The 24,627-nt window shown below is 35.7% G+C and overlaps 1 long non-coding RNA gene across 1 annotated transcript in view; it reads right to left on the reverse strand.

Annotated features, from left to right (window-relative positions):
• Positions 1 to 24,627, reverse strand: part of LOC306666246 — a 145,865-nt gene that overhangs the window by 70,693 nt on the left and 50,545 nt on the right. The window contains exon 2 of the long non-coding RNA XR_013765250.1: positions 16,548 to 16,603. This is a non-coding gene — a long non-coding RNA (uncharacterized lncRNA). The remainder of the gene's footprint in view (positions 1 to 16,547; positions 16,604 to 24,627) is intronic.

Here is a 24,627-nt window from a genome sequence, read left to right on the forward strand (position 1 = left end):
TTCTATTTTTAGCTTTCTGGAGAACCTCAGTGCTGCTTTCCTAATGGCTGTATTAATGTATATTCCCACCAACAGTGTGCAACATTCCCTCTTCTTCACCTCCTTACCAACACTTGCTATCTGTAGTATTTTTGGTAATAGCCATTCTAACAGGTGTGGGCTGATATTATATTATAACATTAAGTTGCATTTCCTTGATAATTGATGATGTGGAGTATTTTTTTCTTATACCTACTGCTATTGATATGCCTTCTTTTGATAAATGTCTCTTCAGGTCCTCAGATTATTTGTTACAGTTTAAATATGAGGTGTCTTCCAAAAGCCCATGTGAGAGACAATGCAAGAAAGTTTAGTTGTGAAATGATTGGGTTTTGAGAGTCTTAAACTAACCAGTGCATTGATTCATTTAAATGGATTAAATGGATGATAAACCGTGGGCAGGTACCTTGTAGCTGGAGGAGGTAGGTCACTGGGGCCATACTTTGAGGGGTACATATGCCCCTGGTGAATCAGGTTTCTCTGTGTTTCCTTATTGTCATGTCCTGAGCTGCTTTCCTCTGGCACACCCTTCCACCATGATGTCTGCCTCACTGCTGGCCCGTAGCAAGAGTCTGCCATCTATGGACTGAGACCTCTGAAACTGTGAGTGCCAAATAAACTCCTCCTCTAAAATTGTTCTTGTCAGGTCTTTTGGTCACAGTGATGAAAAGCTGACTTAAACATTATTTATTTGCTTGCTATAAAGTTAAGTACCTTATATTTTTAAGAATTATTTCAATCCATGAGAATAGGATATCTTCATTTATTTGTGTCATCTTCAGTTTATCTCATCAATGTTATATATTTTTCAGTGTATATTTCTTTCACTTCCTTGGTAAAAATTTCTCCCAAGTATTTTTACTGATTTTAGTACTGATTTTTATAGGTTGATTTTATATCAATGTATCTTTACTGAATTTGTTTACCAACTCTAAGACACTATTTCACACTCATCACACTGGCAAAATATAATAAGCTAAGCAATATTCAGTACTGATGGGGAAGCGGAAAAAGCAAACCACTTGAGAGAGCAATTTGACAACATCCAATAAAATTGACATTAATCATATTATATGTCCCAGAAACTTAACATCAGGATATAAACTCTGGGGGCAGGGAAATGGCAGATAGGTGCAAAGAGAGAGCTGTATAAGCCTGTGAATGGCAACATTGTTTGTAATAGAAAAAAATCTGGAATTAACTCAAATACTCATGGGTAAAAGGGCCTTAAAAACGCAATATATCCACTGAATAAATGAACTACAACACAGATGTTTGAAATGAACAAACTATTAATAATTCTACTTGAATCAACATGAAGAAGAATCTCTAAAAAACGCTGAATTAAAATTAAATTTTCAGACTTCTACACAGACTATAATATCTTGATAGAATTTAAAAAAAGATTGTTTTGACACACACACGTATATATCTTATAGAATTGCTAAGTTAAAAATAAATCTATATTTAAATGCTTTAATATGCTCTTTTAAATGAGAAAGAATAAAGAACTGAGCTGATTAATCAACATTAGGAGCTAAATTTATGGCAACAGTGCTTATTTATTCCTGCAAACATAAAATAATAAGAAATAAAGCTAAAACATTAAAAACTGATTGACATTAAGGCATCACTAGGAGTACTTTTATACATACCAATGTTAGGAAAGTGGTTGTCTTTGGGCGAGAGAGCCTATTTTAGTTAGAATAGTCTACATTCTACTATTAAATAAACAACCCCAAATATTAGCCAACTAAAACAATGACATCCTCTCCCAACAACAACTGTTCTCAGTGTAATGGATTTACAATTCACCTGCACATTAGCACGTCCTTCAATACCACAGCCGCAGAGGAAGACAGCTGTGGAAACCTCTCATTGGCAATTCTACATCAAAGTGACCCAAATTACTTCTACTGACATTTATTAGATTATAAAGCCATTTATAATTCCAGATCTAAACCCCCAGGGTGAAGTGCCATCCCATTATATAAGCAGGAAAGGAATCATAAATATGGGTGAGCAGTACTGATGTATACCAGAGAGAAAAGCCTACACAGGAAAGTTACACCTGTAATTTTTCAAGTAAAAATTGACACAAATATGACAAAGTTAAGAATTTATTTAAAGATAGCCAGTCATTACATTAGCTAATCACTACATCATCTTTGACATACTTCTGTAATATTTTATAAAAGATTAAAAAATGTACTTAGATATAACAATCAGGATTTTACATTTTATTACTTATGATTCTGTGTTTGCTGGCCTAAATAAGCAATACTGTCATAATAATTAGGCTCCTAATGTTGATTAACCAGCTCAATTTTTCACTTGCTCTATTGAAAGAGCACATTAAAGCAGTTGTGTATAGAAGACTGAATCTTACCTTAGTAATTTCATGAAAAATATTTTAAAGCTTCTTTGAAATAATTACAAGAGAAAATAAATCAAACAAAAATGCCTTCTAAATTCAGGCAATCATAAAATTCTTTGGATAACATTAGGGAAAATATTTGTTTTCGAATTAAATAACACTGGATTTGAATCCTTACTTATGTAGCTGTATGATTAGGATAAGTTTTTCTAACCTTTGCGAACTTTAATATTCTCAACTATAGAAATAGTGACTACAATTCATTTTTTCAGGAATAGCACAGGGATCAAATGACATGTGTAATAAAAAGCACAGGCCCATATGTTCAATTGTTTGATTATTCAGTAATATGTAATTATTGCTTTCAATAAACCCTGGAAATAAGAGGTGATATAATGAAACAGAAGACTAGCCTTTTGAGAAAAATGTCATCAGCAATAGTAATATCAGAAGAGTAAATCTCCCAGCCTCTTCTGGCTTCCTACTCCTACTGCTTTAGAAATATTCCCTAGAATATTTCTGGAGAACTCCCTTCTTCAGAAATATAAACAAACAGAACAGCATATTAAAATGCAAATTATTATCAGCTCCAAATTCCTATCTGATTAATCTCTAATCTGGTGATATAGACTGAAGTACTCGTATGTTTTGAGGGTAACTTGTTCTTTTCACTTGAGGTTCTGAACAAAATCACTTTCTTTTCTATGGATCTGGTTTTAACCTATTTGACCTTTCCCAATAGTTAGTCACTCAAGACTTAAAAAAAAGGGGGGGGGGGGTTCTTAATATCTCTGGATTTTAGTAGTTTAACTACAATGGTCATTATTTGGTATGAGTTTCTAGAATATGTAATTCATAGTTTTTATCAAATTTAGGAACTTTTCACTCATTAGCTTTTCAAATATTTTTTTTCTGCCTCACTCTCATAGTCCTCCAATACAATTGTCTAATGTAGTCCCACAGGTCATGAAGGTGCTCTGAATTTTTTCAATTTTTTCTCTCTGTTCTTCTGATTGGATAATTCTATTGGTGTATCTTCAAGTTCATAGACAATATTCTACCTTCTGCAGCAGTCTATTAAAAGCATAAAGTGAATTTATCATTGTGGTTTTTAATGTAGAGTTTCCATCTGATTCTTATTTTATAGATCCAATTTCTGTACTGAAATACCCCTGTTCCCACTCATTGTGACCATTTTTTCCTTTAAGTCTTCAAACATTATCTATAATACTTTCTTTAGTGTTCTTGTACATGTTAGAACCAATACTCAAGTCATCTCAGTATCTGTTTCAATAAAATGCATCTTGTTTGTGGGTCACATTTTCTTACTTCTTAAGTTTTTATTGTATACTACACGTGTGAGTTATATGTTGTAGAGGGCCAGAACTATGCTGCCTTTCATTAAAGAGGACTGCATTTTATTCTGGCATGCAATTAAATTTCCAGCAGAATCTTTTTCTTGGGTTTGGTTTTATTCTTTAATAGTATATCTATATTGGTTTGGTCTTTTGTTTTAGAAAGAGATCCCTACCCCATAATGTAGTCCTTTTATACTATCTCAATTACATGCTCACACACATAACAAGGGCACTCTGCCCTGGCTAAATTGGAACTTCAGTGATTCCAAGCATTGAGAGACCTCTGGCCTCTCCATTCCACTGTCAGCCCCTCAGCAGTTATTCTACTGCAGCTTCCATAGTGGTCCAGCTCTTAGAGCTTGGTTAAAGACCCAGAATGAACTGCCCTGAGGATTCCTATCCTCTCCCCCTCTCATTTCACACACACGAAGCTCTTTTTGTTTTCTGGTTTGTTTGTTTATGGTATACTGCCTTGCAAATTTAGCCATATCAAAAAACTCAACTCTGATATCTGACTCCTCCACTCTGCCAGACTGCTGCTCTACTTGGGCTGTATCTCTTATGCCACAGTAAAAAGAAAAAAAAAAAAAAAAAATATATATATATATACACACACACACACACACACACACACACACACACACACACACAAGCCAGCAAAGTAGATTGAATGTCAGGGTTCACCTCATATGCTTTTCTTCTCTCAATTATCATAGCTCTGTGCTGCTTGAAATGCATGAAGTCAACTGCTTTACATATATTGCCCAGTTTTATGTTTGCTTACTACTGGAAAGCAAGTGGTAACAGTTACTTCATTATGGCCAGAAGTGGAAGACTGAGTTGTTTTCTTACTATACCATTAGTATCAGATCTTGCTTTGTCTTTATTATTTTACCTTTCTCAGTAAGAGATATAAGAAAGTAGCATATGATAAGCTCACAGAATGACTCAGCTACAGAGTCTCTTAAGCTATAAAAAAACCCCAAGAGTCATCTGGAACAAAATATACTAAAATTCCTATGGATACAACTTCTTGATTTTTTTTGCAGTTAACCATAAATGGATTTTTTAAATGGACAGTTACATTTGACGGTTTTATAAATCAAAGTACCCAACTGATTGTTTACCCAAAATAACCAAGTCATATTTACCCTGATGTTTTCTGTATGATAAGCTTCTTAGTTTGCACTGCTATAAAGTACCACAGTCTGCATAGCTTAAACAAGAGAGATTAATTTCCTCATAGTTGTAGAGGCTGGAAATTTCAGGATCAAAGTCTGGTAGGATTCAGTTTCTAGCGGAACCTCTCTTTCTGTTTTGTCAATGGCCATCTTTTCCCTATGGTCTCATATGGCAAGGAGAAAGATAGGGCAAACCCTCTGAAGTCTCTTATAGGGATACTAATCCCATCACGAAGGCCCCAACTTCAAGACTTCATCTCAATTTGATAATCTCCTGAAGACCCCACCTCTACAAAGCATCTCATTAGAGGTCTAGGCTTCGGCATATGGATTGGGGTGGGGGAGAGATACAACTCAGCCCATAGTCATTTTGCCCAACAGGCAGGCAAAATTAGTTTCAAATGTGAAAAAGAAATTTCATATTTTTAAAAAGACTTGAGGAAAATGTAGCAGAAAATCCTTAAGAGAAAAAAAAAAAAATTCTACAGAGAGGTCCACAAAAACTACCCATGTGTTTTTGCAGTCTTGTACCCTGCAGTTATTTGTAAAAGGGGAAAGTTACTCAAGCTTCTCGGTCAGTCATTCAGAGAGCATCTCAGTCCTTGCATCGTTTGGATGCTGATGGGACCCACCTGCCAGGAGCAGAAGCCTAGACAGGATGGCCAGAAATCCCAAGAAAATAATCAAGGTGGAAAAAAATATGACATCGTCAGCTTCTGAATGAGAAACTGGCTCACAGTCACACATGAAGCCATAGACTAAATAGAAATTTCCCGTCCTAAAAATGAAATGTGTGCAGTCTTTGGTGAGTGGTATCCAGTTCAACACCTACATAAGATTATCATGATTTGCAAACCTATTCTGAGTTTCCTTTGTAGAAACAGGCTTCCTTCACTAAGGTACTGCTATTGCTAAGGGAATGGGAGTGGTGTCCTGAAGGGTAATGTGACACTGACAGCAACACCCTACCTGGCGTTGATACTAGGAAAGCAGTCATAGCTCAGTAACAATAAACTTGTTTTGCAGAAAGAATCAGAATCAGGAATTTTCTAACTCGATTGATTTTTACTTTAGCAGGAGATTTCCTAAAGCACTCTTAGCAGGTCTAAAGAGACTTTAGACACTCTTCTGAGGCCTAACGATGTGAAAAAAAAAAAAAAAAAAAAGGTTTTTAAAATTTAATTACTATGTACGTGCATTTCTTTATATTTCTGTGTGTATCGAAAAGAGGGAAATAGGGTTGCCTTTATTTATATATCGGCTCTACTGACCCTCTTATTTTTCTAGCAGTGATGATCTATTTATAACCTCAAATTTTCTTAGAAATAAAAATGCATAAAGAAGGCTGTGCAAATTCAATGGTTAAAATTAAAAATACTTGAAATCAATCCATCCGGTAATAACTGAATCTAAAAAGATAGGCTGTTTTGTATACCATGTCTACACAGCCATTATTGTACTAAATTACAATATTTCATAGAAAAAACTAACTTTTTATCATTGTGCCCTTTTTTAAAAATTTGTTTTAATTAGTTATACATGCCAGCAGAATGCATTTTCACATTTTGTACACAAATAGAGCACAACTTCTCATTCCTCTGGCTGTAAATGATGCAGAATTATACCAGTCATGCAATCGTATCTGCACATAGGGTAGTAATGTCTATCTCATTCCACCATCTTTCCTACCCCTACCCAGCTCTCCTCCCTTCACTCCCCTCTGCCCTATCCAAAGTTCCTCCATTTTCCCCTACCTTTCCCATTATGGATCAGCATCTGCATATCAGAGAAAACATTTGGCCTTTGGTTTTGGGGGATTGGCTTATTTCATTTAGCATGATATTCTCCAGCTCCATCAATTTACTGCAAATGCCATAATTTCATTCTTCTTTAAGGCTGAGTAATATTCCACTGTGTATATGTACCACATTTTCTTTATCCATTCATCTGTTGAAGGGCACCTAGGTTGGTTCCATAGTTTAACTATTGTGAATTGAGTTGCTATAAACATAGATGTGACTGCATTACTGTAGTATGCTGATTTTAAGTCCTTTGGGTATAAACCTAGGAGTGGGACAGCTGAGTCAAATGCTAGTTCCATTCCAAGTTTTCTGAGGAATCTCCCTACTACTTTCCAGCAGTTGCACCAATTTGCAGTCCCACCAGCAATGAATGAGGGTACCTTTTCCCCAAATCCTCACTAACACTTTTTGTTACTTGTATTCTTGATAATTGCCATTCTGACTGAAGTGAGATGGAATCAACAAAAATAGCATGGTATTGGCACCAAAATAGACAAGTAGACCAATGGTACAGAATAGAAGAGGTAGAGACAAACCCCCATAAATACACTTATATTGTACTAAAGAAAGGCACCAAAAACATACATTGGAAAAAAGATAGCCTCTTCAACAAATGGTGCTGGGAAAACTGGAAATTCATATGTAGCAAAATGAAATTAATTCCCTATCTTTCACCCTGCACACAACTCAACTCAAAGTGAATCATAGACTTAGGCACTAGAATAGTGAGTGACCCTGTGCCTAATAAAAGAAAAAGTAGGCCCAAATCTTCATTATGTCAGATTTGGACCTGACTTCCTTAACAAGACTCCTAAAGCATAAAAAGTAAAATTTAGAATCAATAAATGGGATGGATTCAAACTAAAAAGATTCTTCTCAGCAAAGGAAACAATAATGTAAACAGAGTCTGCAGAATGGGAGAAAATCTTTACCACACAACCTCAGATAGAGCACTAATCACCAAGATACATAAAGAATTGAAAAAAACTTAACACCAAAAACTCCAAATAACCCAGTCAATAAATGGGCTAAGGAACTGAACAGACACTTCACAGGAGAATAAATACAATCAGTCAACAAATATCTGAAAAATATGTTTAATATCTCATTGTGTTCTTTAGTAGTAATACATGCATACAGATTCTGACTTCTAGGTCACCAAGGACAAATATCATATTCCCTTTCTATTCAGTCTCTTTATCTGTAAAAAGTAGGGAGGAAAGTGACATAAACATAAAAGGACTGGTAGAATGTGGAGAACATAGAATGTGGAGCAGAATATGGCAGAATATCATCAGTGTAAGTGCAACTAAATGCACTGGATAATTTCTGTACTGTCAGCCCTGCACTAAATCTGTCACTGGGAAACAGCTGGTGGAGAGACACTAAGAAGCTTCACTTCAAAAAGCACATCATATTGTGGGGAAAAAGGTACACTCATACATTGCTTTTAGGGTTGGAACTTAGTGCCAGCCACTCTGGAAAACAATGTGGAGATTCCTTAGAAAACTTGGAATGGAACTACCATTTGACCCAGCTATTCAGCTCCTTGGTTTATACCCAAAGGACTTAAAATCAGCATACTACGGTGATACAGCCACATCAATGTTCATAGCTGCTCAATTCACAATAGCCAGATTGTGGAATCAACATAGATGCCCTTCAATTGATGAATGGATAAAGAAACTGTGGTATATACACACAATGGAATATTACTCAGCCTTAAAGAAGAATAAAATTATGGCATTTGCAGGTAAATTTGCAGTTGGAGAATACCATGCTAAGTGAGATAAGCCAATTCCAAAAAAACAAAGGTTAAATGATCTCTCTGATAAGCAGATAATGATACATAATGGGGGGTGGGAGGGAGGCAAGAATGGAGGAAGTATGGATTGTATAGAGGAGAAAGAGGTTGGGGAGGGGGCAGGGGGGAGGAAAAATAACAGAATGAGACAAACATCATCACCCTATGTACACATATGATTACACAAATGGTGCGACTCTACTTTGTGTACAACCAGAGAAACAACAGTTGTATCCCATTTGTGTACAATGAATCAAAAGAAATAAATAAAATAAAGAAAAAAAAGCACATCATATGTTCCTTCTCCATTAGATGAGTCTCTTCCTCATTACACTGACAATATTAGAGTATTTCATATTATACATTACTATATTTTTACTTCAATATTTTACATTAGTCATTTTCATATCAATTAGCTGCTTTTGCTTTATTGAAAAAATAATGTTTCAATGGAGCATTATATTGTTAACTGTGAGTCTTTAATTATACATATGTGTGTGTGAGTACCTAAGATGTGCGCATTTACATCTATATATCTATATGTGTATAGCTGCCTTGCTGAGATTTAATTTATATAGCATAACATTCATGGGTTTAAATGTTCAATTTAATGGCTTTTAGTACAGTTAGAGTTGTGTAACCATTCCATAATCAATCATAGAACATATTTCCCTTGGGATTTGTACTATGTATGTCTTTTAAATAAACAATGCCAGATTTTCAAATGGAAAGCTCTGTAAGAAAATCACAGAATTTCAGAGCCAGAAGGGATCTGAGAGATGATGTATGCCAGAAATGTCATTCACACCTATCTCACAGCCAGGACATGGCAGATTCCTCTCTCTGGGCTCTCAGCCCAGCACTCTTTTTATCACCAAAGATAATAATCTTTCACATGAACCTCTGACGTTTGCCACTGACAGCCTATTTGTCCTAGTTCCCTTCATAAAGAGCACAGAATCATTCCCAGATACTTTATTAAAAAAAGAGGAGACTGAAACAAACAAAATCTGATAAACATAGCATGTGACCATCAGAATAAGGTTATCTACTTGGTGTTTTGTTGGTATAATGAAAAGTATGACTTTTATTTTGGGTTCTAGAACTTAATTAAGGTCAGAAGCATATATTTTGGAGTCATAAAGGTCTGTGTCTCTGCAACTTATGGGTTTTTTCATCTTTATAGGCCTTAATTCTCACACTTAAAAATAGAAATAATAATAATAATAGTTACTCCTCTTACAGGGTGGAGATGATCATATGAGATAATCAATACACATTTGGGGGTCAGTATCTGCCTAAGGTAATAATACATGTGGCATTATGGTAATTTCCTGACCTATAGCCCTTGATTATTTTAACAGTGTCAATGAAAATAAATGTCTAAAAGTTAATGTTTAAAGTCATTTTAATAATATTTTTAATTTATATAGAATTTGACATTTAACAAAATACTTTCAAGGAAATTATTAATTTGATCCCCGCCAAAGCCTGCTGAGACAAAAACCCAGAATAACTCAAAGTTTGATCAAGATTTTCCTTTTTCTTTCATTATGAAGATGTTCGCAATATCAGATTACTGATATTAAGAAAGATTCATACTAATGACTTCAATTTGTAATATAAACATAGAGATGCCATAATTAATTGTTTTCTAATTACCTGTTTTCTAATGTAGGTCTGATGGCCCACCTGTACTATTGCTCCTGGCATGAAAAAGAGATGCTTTCAATAATGAGCACCCTCCTCCACACCCACGTACTTGAATGCAAGAGCCGTGTGGACATGACTTTGTTTCTACAGGAGAGCTCAGAATGTCAATTTCAGTAAACACTTATGTAGAAAGGAAGAAGTATATTTCTCATACACAGCTTTAGCTAGGAAGGATAAGTTCCATATTTCATGGATCATATTCAACAAGTCAATTGTGGGCTCTGCATATGATAGTGATGCAGCCACATCAATGTTTATAGCAGCTCAATTCAAAATAGTGAAGCTATGGAACCAACCTAGGTGCCCTTCAACAGATGAATGGATAAAGAAAATGTGGCGTATGTACACAATGGAATATTATCAGCCATAAAGAAAAATGAAATTATGACATTTACTGGTAAAGGAATTGAAATGGAGACTAGCATGTTTAGTGAAATAATTCAATCCCCCAAAACAGAAGGTCAAATGTTCTCTCTGATATGCAGATGCTAAAACACAATAAAGTGGAGGGGGGGAATAGAAGTTCACTGGGTTAGACAAAGGGGAATGAAGGGAAGGGTGGGGGATGAGAACGGAGAAGACAGTAGAATGAATTGAACATAACTTTCTATGTTCATATATGAATACATGACCAGTGAAATACCACATCATGTATAACCACAAGAATGGGATCCTAACTAGAATAAGTTATTCCCCATGTATGTATACTATGTCAAAATACACTCTACTGTCACGTATATCTAAAAAGAACAAATTATTAATTATTAAATTATTAAATGCTTACACAATTCAAAGAGGACATCTCCATACTACTAAAATAAAGGACTAAAGCCACAAAATACAAAGGAAAGACTGTCTCTCCCCATCAATACCTCTCTTAACTGCCTAAACCTGTATCTTTGTTTCACACAGCACCAGACCAGTTTCTCTTTAATTTGGGAGTGAGCTTTTTTTTTTTTCCTTTCCCTAAAATTGCCCAGCTACTTTATTCTTCCTGGGGGTAAGCAAACCTCACAAGCTGTAGTACCTAGAATGCCAAGATGCTGTGGCTTACGTCTCTCTGCCACTCAGCTACAAGGACCACCGGATGAGTAGGTCTGGGCACTGCCAGTGGATGGGTTACACTCATCAGCGCCAGTTCACGGACTTTCCATTGATAATGTTTGCTATTGATGCGCTTTTCTCAATGAAAGGCATGACTGTGCTGGGAGACCAGAAGCCAGGAAGAGTGATTTCAATTCTGTTAATAATCGGCTAATTATTGGGTAAAATGTTTTCTAAATCTTGTTTTCTTCCTCTGAAAGAAGAACTGAGACTAAGGACACAGTTGTCATGTGGTTGGGGTTTTGTTTTGTTCATTTCTTTCTGGTTTTCTTCAGTGCTTTGATCCTGACAATTATGAGAAAAAGATGTGAGGTGGAAACTCCCCTGTGTCTTTGAGACAAACAGACCAGCCCTCCTGCACTCACAGGCTCAGACCTTCTGCACTGAAATGTTTCTGAAGTCAGAGCGAAAGCTGAAATACAATTGGCTGAGAGATGCTCCCTGGGAAAATTCGCAGTCCTTTCAAATACTTTGACATTATCCTCTAGAGTACCTCAAGTTCTATTTATTCTCCAGGCACTGAAATAACCCCACATATTTCGGAAACAGCTCAAGAAAGCATGACTTTTTGACTTCACCATGTATGGTTTCAATCCAGCACTTGCCATTTCCATGTCACAAGCTGTTCCTGAGTTCTCCCAGGCTGACATACAGCCACATCTCACCAGAAAGGCGAAAAGATGCTTGCTGAAGAGAGGCACACAGAAGTTCCACTCGGCCACTTCAGGCTTTTATTGTTTACACGGCATCAAGAAGTTTAGTATCTCTTCTTGCCTGTTATAAATAGGTTCTGATGTCTGCCCTCTTGCTCACTGGGAAAGAATGCAAATAGTCCCAGGAATGAAATACTTGGGAAGGTTGTTCTGCCTGGTAAGAGCTATTTTACTTTACATGACAGCATTATCTGTCAGACACAAAGAAAGCCTGACATTTTTAGTCAGTGAGTTTCTCATCCCTAGGCATGATGCAATGCTTCATATGAGGAAAGAAAGAAAAAGAAAGAAAAAAGAAAGAAAGAAAGAAAGAAACAGGCAGGAAGTTGGTCCATCAAGAGTAAAAATGTGCTGAACAATACCATTCATCCTCAGTTGGCCTTTTAAGGAGTGCTCATTATTTTGCCTAAATCTGTCATGCTACTTCCCCAACAACAGATGTCATTCACCTAAAGTTCTGTTCAGAAGGACATCCAGAAACCCAACAGCAGAAAGCAAGATATTGCAGTAGATATCAAGTTGAGTTCATAGAATCAACAAAAAAACTTAGCTACAAAGTTTCAGAAAATAGCTCTTGCTTTTCTCTCCCCCTGACTCCTTCTCCTCTTCACTTTCCACTCTCTCTAGCGCGTGCCCTTTCTCTTTCCTTTCTCATTTCCTCTCATTTTATCTCTTACCCTGCAGGGAGACACTTTGTTTGCTTAATGAACTCCTTTATGTGAAAAAAAAAAAAGTTTCAGAAAATAGACTTTTTCTTTTTCTCTTATACAAATAAATGTGGATCTGAAAAATGCAGACTATTTTTAAATTGAAAGCAATTAAGCTTGTAAATAAGAAACAAATACACGAAGACCATTATAATTGTAAATTTTTCTGATTTTTCTGATTTAGTTATCAATAAACTATCAGGATTTGCAAAGAAGATTTTTTTTGGGGGGGTACTGGGGATGGAACTCAAAGAGGTTTTATTTGCTGCTTTATTTCTGAATTTATAAAGTCATAATAATTGGGATTTTTTTTTTCTTTTTTTATTACCACAGATTAAACCCTGGCCAGGGGCACTTAACCACTGAATCATATTCCCAGCCCTATTTAATATTTTATTGAGAGACATGGTTACTGAGTTGCTTAGCACCTTGCTTTTGCTGAGGCTGGCTTTGAACTCGCAATCCTCCTGCTTCAGTCTCCGGAGCTGATGGATTGCAGGCGTGTGCCACCACATCCAGCATAATTCTGAATCTTTTGAAGAGTCTCAGATTAAAGAAATTTTGTTCATAGCTGATGGTCTATAAAAGTACCTGTATAGGCAATGTTTCATTTTTGAAGCATACAATCGAGAGCTCTGAATTCTAGCCTAGTCCATATACATAGAGCAAATCAAAGTTCTAATGATACCATAATATAGATTGTGTCTATAATGTGTGATCAATAACATATTTCCTGAAATCAGAAATAGGAACTCATTGGGGAAAAAATGCCCTAAAGGTTTTAATTGACTGTTGGTCTAAGAAATCAATATATCCAAAATCTAGGGCATGAAAATGTAATAGTGGTGTTGGAGTCAGGAAACATTCCAACAAACACCTCCCTGGATTGTTTCACTAGTTCACTCTTTGACCATGTGAATCAAACCTTAATGAGTAGCACACACAAAGGTGTTATTTCAGTCACAGAAATTTTTCACATGAAGTTCATAGAGTATCTAAATAAAATTGTTCTTAAATTGAATCCTCTAAGTATCTTTCACTTCTTTCTCTTCATTCAATGACAGCATCATGTGAATTCTTATCTTTAATAAAGTTAAGCAGATGTATAAAGTGCCTTTTAAAATGCTTCTCAAGCCAATTATGCCCCTGTAAGAATGTACACATGACTGACTACGTATATTTTTCAATTTCAATATATTTTTAAAGAATTTTTACTGAGGCACACTCATTTCAGCTTTATGGCCTTTAAGGTGTTTCCCAGCATTCTTATTGGTCTAGTTCTAGGGAGGTCACATTTCTCCTGGCCAATTTATCAACCACCAAGGCTACCACTGGTGGTATCTAAGTATTTCAGCTACCACTGAAATACTTAGATCAAACAGAAATTTTCATAAAAGCATAATTAATCATAGTATTCATGATATTAATTTATGTGCTTATAAAGCCTAAATCTAAAGAGTAGAATTTAAAGGGAGAGGGAAAAAAAACCTATGTTGATCCACTTGATTTTTTAAAAAATTTGTTCTAATTAGTTGTACCTGACAGTAGAATGCATTTATACATTTTGATAGATCATACATAAATGAATTGTAATTTATCATTTTTCTGATTGTATATATTGAAGGATCACATTGGTCATGCAGTCATATATGCACATGAGGTGACAATGTCTGTTTCACTCTACTATTCTTCCTTAAAAAGGACGAAGACAGTTCAAAGAGTGGTTAGAAAATAGAAATTGTGACAGCAGGATTTTGAAGTAGCTCAAAACCATACTTGAGATTTAGTCTACTTTTACAATTTGTACATGCTTAGGAAAAATAGTAAGAGATACCTTCAGTCCATTTTGTCTTGTCAAAGTAGAATGAGATCATTTAAATTCTCCACAACTTGGTTTGAAATCAAGAAACTGCATACCTCTAAGATGGTCCCTCATGACAGATGGTAAGAATGAGAAAAGATACAGGAAGTGCAGTGTATAGGAGTCATGGGCATCTGAGTGATATACTGACCTTTCAAAATAGTAGTAAAGCAGTTCAGCTACTAAAAAAATGGACCTCAGTACTAATAATCACATCGCCAACTTAAAAGGAAAAATTGTTACAATACCCCTTTCTCCTCACAAATACAGACATTTTAAATCAATGTAACTGCAAAGAGGAGCATGAGCCAGTAGAAAGCAGACAAAAATTAGAAAATTGTCTAAAATTAAAATTAGAGCAATCCTCAAAGCCTCTACTCACTTGTGCTTGGAAATGATGAGCTTTGATCTTAATTTCAGTTAAAAACCATCATCCCAGTTACTGTTTGCCTTTTTTTCACAATTTAAACTTATGACAACCTATGTTGGCAATTTCACATCCTCCCTCACACCTGGGAAAGTGCTGTTTCAGACTCACAGGTTGCCCTTAAGTTCTTCACTACTTAAAACTTCTTGGCTGGCAATGAACACTATCGGGAAAATGTTCCCTCCACTAAGTGTATCTTCAGTCTGCTGCTTGTTTATCAAGTTCACTGTGGCCATATGGTTTCCCAAACTGAAGTCACCCTGAGACAAAATTTTGAAGACTTTTAAATCAGTGTCTGGTGGGTAGAATGGGGAGCAAGATTCCAAATAGGAAGACAAAATTTCCTTCCAGACAAGTTTGGATGTCATTTGGTTATGACATAGGATTAAAAATATGACGGATCAAAAAAGACTTTTGATAAGTGATTGTAATTTTTGGAGAAGACCAAATGAGAGGAAATGTATGAATAGTCCCAATAAAGGTTCAGTGAAACGTAGAGCAATTACCCTTTATTCTTTTGACAAATAAGTAATGCTACTGAGCACCTCGTTGCATGCTGAGCATTTATTTTGGTATTGTTGGGAGTGTTAGAGGTTCTGACCCAATCATTGCCTTCAAAGAGCTTATATGTGGAGAGGAAGTTAATGAGCCCAACGTAGAAATAAAATAAGGTTATAACTGTAGCTCTAACAATGTGTATAAGGAACTTGGAAAAAGAACAAAGTCAAGAGTTACTGGGGAACAACATGGTGGAGGACAGAGGCAGGACCTAGGAGAGAGGTGGAAGCTGACTAAGTGGAACTGAAGGATGGGAGGCATCATGCAACCATATGATGGGACTAGAATGAGCAAGGGCCATCCACAGTCCACGTGCTGGGTAGAGAGAATTACTAAGGACACTGGTGTATACAGAGCAAGGCTGCATGCTGGGAATGAAAGACATGAGACTGGGTAGAATGGAGTTGTACAGAATCCAAATGGGACAATAAACCTGAGATAGGTAACCAAGGGCTGCTGTGTTTTCTTTAATACAACTTAAGCCATGAATAACAAAAGGCTTTGGGGTATTTTTTATAGCATTCTTAAAAACATGTGCAATTTGGGCACATTCTGGAAAATTTCCTAGTTAATATTTACTTACAATCTAAATCCCAATTTTTAAAAATTATTATCTTTCACTGATGCCAGGAATCAAATCCAGGACCTCACAAATGCTAGGTAAGTGTTCTACCCTTGAGCTACACCCCCAGCCCTAAGCTTTAAATTTTTGTTAATAAATGGAATGATTTGGGGCAGTATCTGAGTCTAATAGCATAAATAATGCCGTCTAATACTGTAGGATACTCTCTGGTGTTCCACAAAACCTGTGGGAAAATTATCCACATATACTCCTGTAGAGGTAACGGTTATATATACACTCAACACAAATCTATTTATCCATTTCCTTATACGTTCACTCACTTTATTCATTCCACATTTTCTGAGCACTCTCTCCATGCCAAGTACTCTTCTGGGCACTGAGGATACAAAGAGAAAAGAAAAGTCCTTGACGTCAGTGAATCCAATGGGAGAGACACACTTATAAACCGACTCAAAACTCAGTGACAGCGGCAGAAGTCCACCACAGTGCCTCTTTTAATAAGATGGTTCTCTTTTCAATGGCTTTTATCAAAGAACAAAGTAATACAAAGCACAGGCAGTCATTCACAGGAGTATTGTTTTCACAAAAACATCTCCTCAAGCTGCTTACCAAAACATGACCATGTCAGAACACGCAGAGGTTCTGAGTGACATGACCCCACAGCCTCAGTACAGGCAGTGATGGGGTGCAGTGTCTGGAGGGAACAGATGTGCTTGCTATATCTTTTCCAATCTTGGAAGAAAATGATGACAGCAGGATACATGTTCTTCCAGAAACTCCAAGAGCTCCTGGAAAATGTCTTCTGCAACAAGTAATGGACCATTGCTAGCCTTACTTCCACTCGAGGAGAGTAGGTCAAAGCAAGCAAAGAAACTGAGAACTATTATTCCTTGAGGCATTTCTACCCTCTCTCAGTCTCATTCAGTGATATAACTTGTGAAGATGTTATTTCAAGGGCCTTCCACCCTCAAATTATCTCACTACTTGGTTACTGAACAATGACATTTTAGTGGACCAAAAGCCTTCCATTAGAGATAAAACCAAAGGCTTGAGTGAAGATGCTTGGCTGAGATAATGCACATGACTGAAATTCATTCACACTAACTTGAAGTGGAATCCATCAAGCACACTATAAAGGCTGCTATCAAATTCGCTTGTGTTTGTACAAGAAGGGAAGGTTAGACAGCCAGGTCAAGTATGTGGAGGATGAGAGCTGTGAAAAGGAATATAGATTTCATCAACCTCAGTCTGGTTTGGGAATGATTGAATAACTGCACGTAAGTGGATCTGTTTGTGGAAGCTGATCACTCTGGGCAGATGGAACCCACCAGTTAAGGAAGGATCAAGTCTGCGATTGATGATTATAAACACTTTATTTGCTCTATTAACACAGGAATGCTATTCTCTTAGGATTCTTTCCAGATGAACAACAGAACAATGTATATAGGTAGAGCATCCAAAGGAGGACTACTTTGTTTCACATCCTGGATCCTACTTTTTTGGATGGTGTGACCTTAAGGATGTAACTTCACCACTCTGTACTCAAGCTATCATCTTCAAAAAGGGATAAAATAATACCTAACTCAAAGCATTTTTCCAAGGGTTCCTGTGATGCTTAAGAGATGATACAACAGGGGCTCCTTATACACAGAAAGCTCTAAATTCCTATCAGATAGTCCTACTTTGTATAGGACTGAAACCATTATCCAAAGTCATCAAATTGGATTACCAGAAAAAAAAGGAGGTGTGTTTTGGTAAAAAGAAAGACTGAATGATTCAACAGGATAATCATTCCTTTGTATCATGGTCAACAGACCTAGTCTCAAATATTTTTCATGTTTACAAAAGCCATGGTATCACTGTGGAATTGGCTGCCATCACAGAGACTTTTCTTGGGAACTTTCATAACTTCTTAAAAATGTGTATCAAAGTACCTGAACAATAGAAGAGATGGAATCCCAAAGGGTCTTGGGTTGGGGAACAGCCCACAAGGGACCTATGACAAATGGAAAATTTTTTAGATTTCCTTTTTACCCAACTTTGTGTTCCACACTAATGCAAGATGGAGACTCCAGAAAGTTTCACCTTGTTCATGCTGGAGTACAAACTATGGCAACCCAGCCCAGGTTCCCAGGAAGAGACACAAACAAATTTCCAGTTAGCATACTGCCACTGAAACACTCACAGAAATTACTAAGTCCAGTTAAAAAATAAGATAGGCGTGGAAAGGATAAACTCTGAGTATTCTGGTTTTTTGATAAGTCTCATGTATGTCAACAATTAAAAAAAAACTTAAAACATGACTGAGTACATTTTTCATTTGCAGAACTGAATTTTAAAAATTTATTCAGAAGGTGCATATAATTCTCAACATGAAGTCGTCACATTGGTTTTCAATTAATGCCTCAGGTTAGACAAGTTACTCTTATTAAAGTTGTCATGTTTTTGCATAAAGCTCACTCAATGGTTGGTAGTTTTTGAACATTTATTTGCTCTTTAATATTTTTTGTTGATCATTTTGATCAATGGAAAGAACAGGGAGATGTGGGAAATATATAAAAGAAATAAATCTAGTTAAGGTTTAGCATTTTTCCACAAAACAGGAGAGGGGAAAAAAGATAGTAGAAAACCAACAATAGCATGAGAGCATAAAATCAGATTTACCATGCTTAACTACGAAAAAACTGAATGACAAAATACTTATGTTAACAAGTTATGCATTTATATACTTCTTTTAATGGATCCCTCTCATACTTCTCAATAAAAGGCTTTCAATCTGCTCCAATTTAGTAGATGTTTTCCAACTCCTTGTAGAATTATGCAGGGAATGCAGAATCTCTTTTTAGGAACAAAAGTTCTTGAATGATTGCCATCAGTTGTTCCAAAGTACAAAAATGGACAAGTTTAATTACAGAGAAGTTAATTTGTGGATATCATATTAGTGGTGGCACAGTGATAAAAAATGATCTCTCATCATTGAAAACAAGTACAACAAGAAAATTCTAATTGAGTCACATGTGTTACATGGATATGAGCCATGTTGTCTTGGTCACAGACATTTATTTTCACCTTTGTAAAAATAAATTGTCACAATACAGTGACATTTCAAGGTGTTTCTTTCCTGTAAATAAGATTATATTTTATTTAAACTTACTTTAAATTTTACTTTTACAAGTAAAATTGATTTTTCAGACATTACAGCTTGAATATGTAGTGTCTCCCAAAGGCTCAGGTGTGTTAAGAGGTGAAATAATTAGATTATAAGAGCTGTAACCTAACGGTGGATTAATCCACTTGAATGAATTAACTGGGAAGTTAACTGTGGGCAGTTAGCGTGTAAATGGAGGAAGTAGGTCACTGGGGGTTTGCCTTTGGAGTTTATATTTGGCCCCTTGTGAGCAGAGAGCACTTGCACTCACCCTCTCTCTCTCCCCTTCCTGGTTATCATGTCCTGAGCTGCTTACCTTTGCCATATCCTGCCTCACTCTGGGTTCAGAACTATGGAGTTCACTGTCATGAACTGAACCTTTTAAAACCTTGAGCTAAAAGATACTTTTCCTCCTCCTGTCAATTTTTTCATCACAGTGATACAAAAGCTGAATAAAACATCAGAAAACCATGTGTGTGGACTTCTGGATAAATATCAATGTTGAATTGAACACACAGGTTTATTACTGCCCTAAACGAAAGCCCACTGTGCCATAATTAAAGGAACATAACAAATCATAAAGCAATGAAGATGAAAAGAGAGGAGGTAGTATTAAAATAGATGAGATGAAGATTGAAATTCCTCAGATCAAAAATCTTTGCATTATCCATGACTCCACTCTAATACTTATGTCCACTCCATTAGGAAACCCTGTAGGATCTACCACCGAAATATTCACCAGTCCCATTACTATCATGAACACTCATGGCCACCATCATCTCCTTTTTAGATTTTTGCCTAAGCTCTTCCCTGGTCTCCCCTGGTCCACCATTGTCCATTCTCAGGCACAGCATCCAGATTATTTCTTTTTCTAATTCCTATCTTTTAACACTATCAGTAATGAGTAAATACTCCACTGCCCTCTTGCTTCACTCAGAAGCCTACTTTACACAGTGGTCCAAAATGTTTACTTATAATTGTCTGGACTCTTGTTCCCATCCTGAACTCATCTTGACATGGGTGCCCTTGCTAAGCCAGTTGGGCCCCTGACTGCACTGCTGCTTGGTGCACCTAGCTGCACTTGCTCCTCTTGGATCACCCCCACCACCAACTTATACAACTCAAGTTCTTGCTGTAATTTCACTTCTGCTTTGACACTCTTTCTAACATACCTTAAGTGAAAACCACTGTATGTACCTGATATCCATTAGCCTACTTCACTTCTCTTCCATGTCATCTAGTGCCCTCCAGCTTAAAACATAATTTACTGGTCATATGTAGTATTTGTCCCTCCTAATAGAACATAAGCTCCTAAGAGCAGAGATTTTGAACATTTTTTATCTAAATTACTTATACCTAGAATAATACCTAACCCTGTTGGTATTCAGAATAGGGTTGTCAGATAAAATATGGGAAGACCAGTTATCTTTGAATTTCAGAAAAAGAATGGATACTTTTTTTTAGTGTAAGTATGTCCTATGTCATATTTGGAACATACTGTACTTGTATTTTTTTTTTAAATCTGTTGTTTATCTGGAATTCCAATTTAATTGGGCGTTATGTAATTTTATTTGCTAAATCTGGCAATCTAATTCAAAAACATTTGTCAAGTGAATGAATAAGAATTTGGGAGGTTGGAAAGCAGAGAAAACAATGGAACGTAATTTAGTAAGTTACAGAAAACTAAATTTTAAGCATGAACAGGACAGGAATGAGAAAGCCAAGAAGGAAGAGTTTGATCCATGGTGCAGAGTGTGGAAACCACAAGGAAGCAAGAGCATGGAGGACTCCTAAAGTGTAGGGCACAAGAATGCACGGGGGTGGTGGGTGGGTGCTAAAACCAGCAGGATTAGACACAAGTCTGTAAAAGAAACAGACGCCACACCATCCACATGTTGTTCAAACAGATGAGCGCCATGCCGACAGCCTCCAGCACAGGATCAAGTTTTATGTTTTGGAGAAGATGAACAATAAAGGAACAGTAGACAGAACAGCTGAGCAGAAACTTTGATAAAATGTAACAGCAATCCATTATAAAAACTCAGTAAATCAGCAATTAATGAGCACTTCCTTACTGAAAATGGCCATCTATAAACCCTACAGCAAACAATACTTACCTGTGAAATATTGAAAGCTTACTCCACATCTTGAAAACTAAGTTGTTTGCTAAGATCACATAAATTCACTATCCAGTTAAATAATAAAAGGCAAAAAGAAGAAAACATGGAAGAACTAGAAAACATAACTCTGAAAGTAGCAGGTCCAAATATGTTTACAGATGAGCCAATAGAAAAAATAAGTAAATTTAACAACACTACTAGATATAAAAATGCACTTATATGTTAGAAAAACAGTTGAGATATGTAACTTTAAAGAGAGAACATTTGTAAGAGTATAAATTAAATACATAGTACTAAACCTTAAAGACATATGATCTCTATATAATACTATAAAACATTACTCAGAGAAATTTAAAATATTTCAATAAAACTTTATGGATTAGAAGTGTCAATACTGAAAAAGTTTCAAGATCCTCCAATTAGTTTATGAATTCAATAAACATTAATACATATTTCAACACAAATTGAAAATCTGGTTTTAGAATTCACATGAAAACACAAAGGGACTAGAATAATTAAACAAGTCTTAAAGAATAATAAAATTGGAGACCTCACACTACCTGATTTCAAGATTATGAAGTTACAATAAGTAAGATTATGTGGTCTTGATACAAGAACAAACAGACTAATGGAGGAGAAGACAGAATTCAGAAAGACTAGTCAGATATATGATCTCTTTATTTATGACAATACACAAAAATGAATTCCATGTGAAAATTAGTGATGTGCAAATACAAAAAGCAAAGTAATAAATATTCAGGCAATGCAGTCTGTAAAAATAAAAGAAATTTTAATAATATAAATGAATAAATAAATAAATAATTAGGGTAATGTGGGAGAATACCTTCATGAATTGGGAAGGGACAGATTTCTCAAACAAGACAAAAAGCCACATTCACCATGAAGGAAAAATAATGAAAAATCAAACTTATTTCAACTTAAGAAACTGTATTCATTAAAATGTATGGAAGAAAAAACCTGGCAATTCTTAAAGTTGTAAGAAACGACAGAGGATATGAACCAACTAAAACTTTCCTACATTGCTGACAGGAATGCAAAGGATAAATACTTTAAAAAGAAGAATATATGCATACACTAGTAATTCCACTCATAACAATATACCAGATGGAAATGGGCACATATGTTCATAAAGAGCCAGGACAGAAATGCTCATAGCAGCATATTTATTGTAGCCCTAAATTTGAAACAACTCAGTTTTCATCAACAAATGGAATAGGCATGGCATATTCATAAGAATATAAATTTTAAAACTACAGCTACATAGAATAACCTGGGCATGTCTCACTAATATGATGCTGTGACAAAACAAAAAGTATCATAGACCAAGAGCACAAATTTTATCATTCTATTTACTTAAAATTCAAAAGCATTTAAAACTAATCTATAAAGTTACAATTGTTTAGTGACTACCCTGGTGGAGTTCAGTAACTTAGAGAAAATAAAGAGGTTTCCAGGGCTCTCATAATATTTTTATATTGATATAGGCAGTAATTATGCACATACATACTTAATTTGTAGCAACTCATAGAGCTGTACTTCTCTAATGTGCTTATTTTTCTGCACAATGTATTGTGTTTAAGTAAGCATTTCCCATATGAGAAAAGCACTGCTGAACGAGAAAGGATAATCTCCAATATCCAAGAAAGAAGAAGAAGGAGTTAACAGGAAGGATAAAGCCCCCTGATAGCAGTCATTATCCCAGGATCTAGGAAGGGACTGAGTTTCAGCTTAAATGTCTGCAAGGTTGTGAGTGAAAACGGAGACCCTGGCTGCGAAGTTGGACCCTTCTTAGCAAGAGACAGGAGAGGATGTCCATACGGTATTTTTCTTCTGGAAATGAGAAATGTCAAGAAAACTTCTTAAGTCTTTGTTCTAAATTAGAAGAAAGAAAGGAATTCAAAACTGCAGGTTTGGAGTTCACACTTAAAATTACCGCTGGGCTCTGATAAAGCCCAAGAAAAGGAATTGGAGCATTAACTAAATAAATTATATCCCAGGATGCTTGGCTGAGGCACACACTATCTTATCCAGAGACACACAGGTCCAGTCCATGTGTCATATAATTATAACAGGTTAAGTTCAAAAGATGAACTCAAAGTACACTTTTAATCACTTGAGAAAATAAGCTACCATATACTTTCAATGTCACTTTTCCACTTAGAATAAATTTTAAGTAAAAAAAAAAATTAAAATCTCAGTTTGACAGTTCCATTCCAGTTACTGATACATAAACTTTAATCAATGTAGGAAGAAACTATTGTGCACTATGTGTTTAAGTTATAGATGGGAAACTGATTTCAGAGTTAAAAATGAAAAGATGAGCCAAATATAGATGTGATTGACAAAATTCATAACTGAAAAATTTTGGTAATGTGGGTGGTTTCTATTGGGTGTATGGAGTTGGGAAGACCTTGGTCTGTGTGAGAAGACAACTTACCTGGTCAAAAGAAAAGGCAAGTTATCAGAAAGGTGACCATCCCAAAGAAAGAAAAATCATATATTCTTGGTTCCTATATGCATCTTTACAGAAAGAACCCATTATACAAACATTAAATAATTGTGAATAAATGTACTATTACTAGTCAATACTGAAAGTCACTCTGCATGACCCTTTTCCCCTTTGATGAAAATGGCAAAATGGCCTTGCAAACATCTGAGCTAATAGAAAGAAAAAAAAATGTGAAGTAGTTGCTTAGATGCTAGGAATAAACATACATAAACTGTTCTCTTTCAGCATAAATAACCATAGATACACACAGTGGTGTAACACAGGAGGCTAAAACTGTGCATTTTAAAGATAGAAGGACTTTTGAAATGTCCCAACAGCTGTGAGACACTTGGTCCCAGGTCAACACCTATTTTATACTGTGAGGTCTTCATGTTTTTGTTTCGTTGCTAATGGTTCAAGACGGTACTTGCCTTGTATCTATAATTTGCATTATTTTAATAACATACACAATGTAACTATAGTAGCATAATTTTAGATAAAACAAATTTACTACTTTTTATTTCCCGAAGTTTAAAGATAATTAGAGATATTATAGTTTTCTACCTAAACTCAAAACCATCTCTGAAAAATCTAATTTCCTTTTGTTCTCAATTTTTTAAACT

Source organism: Sciurus vulgaris (assembly GCF_902686455.1).
Source record: "Sciurus vulgaris genome assembly, chromosome: 7".
NCBI classification, from domain to species: Eukaryota; Metazoa; Chordata; class Mammalia; order Rodentia; family Sciuridae; genus Sciurus; species Sciurus vulgaris.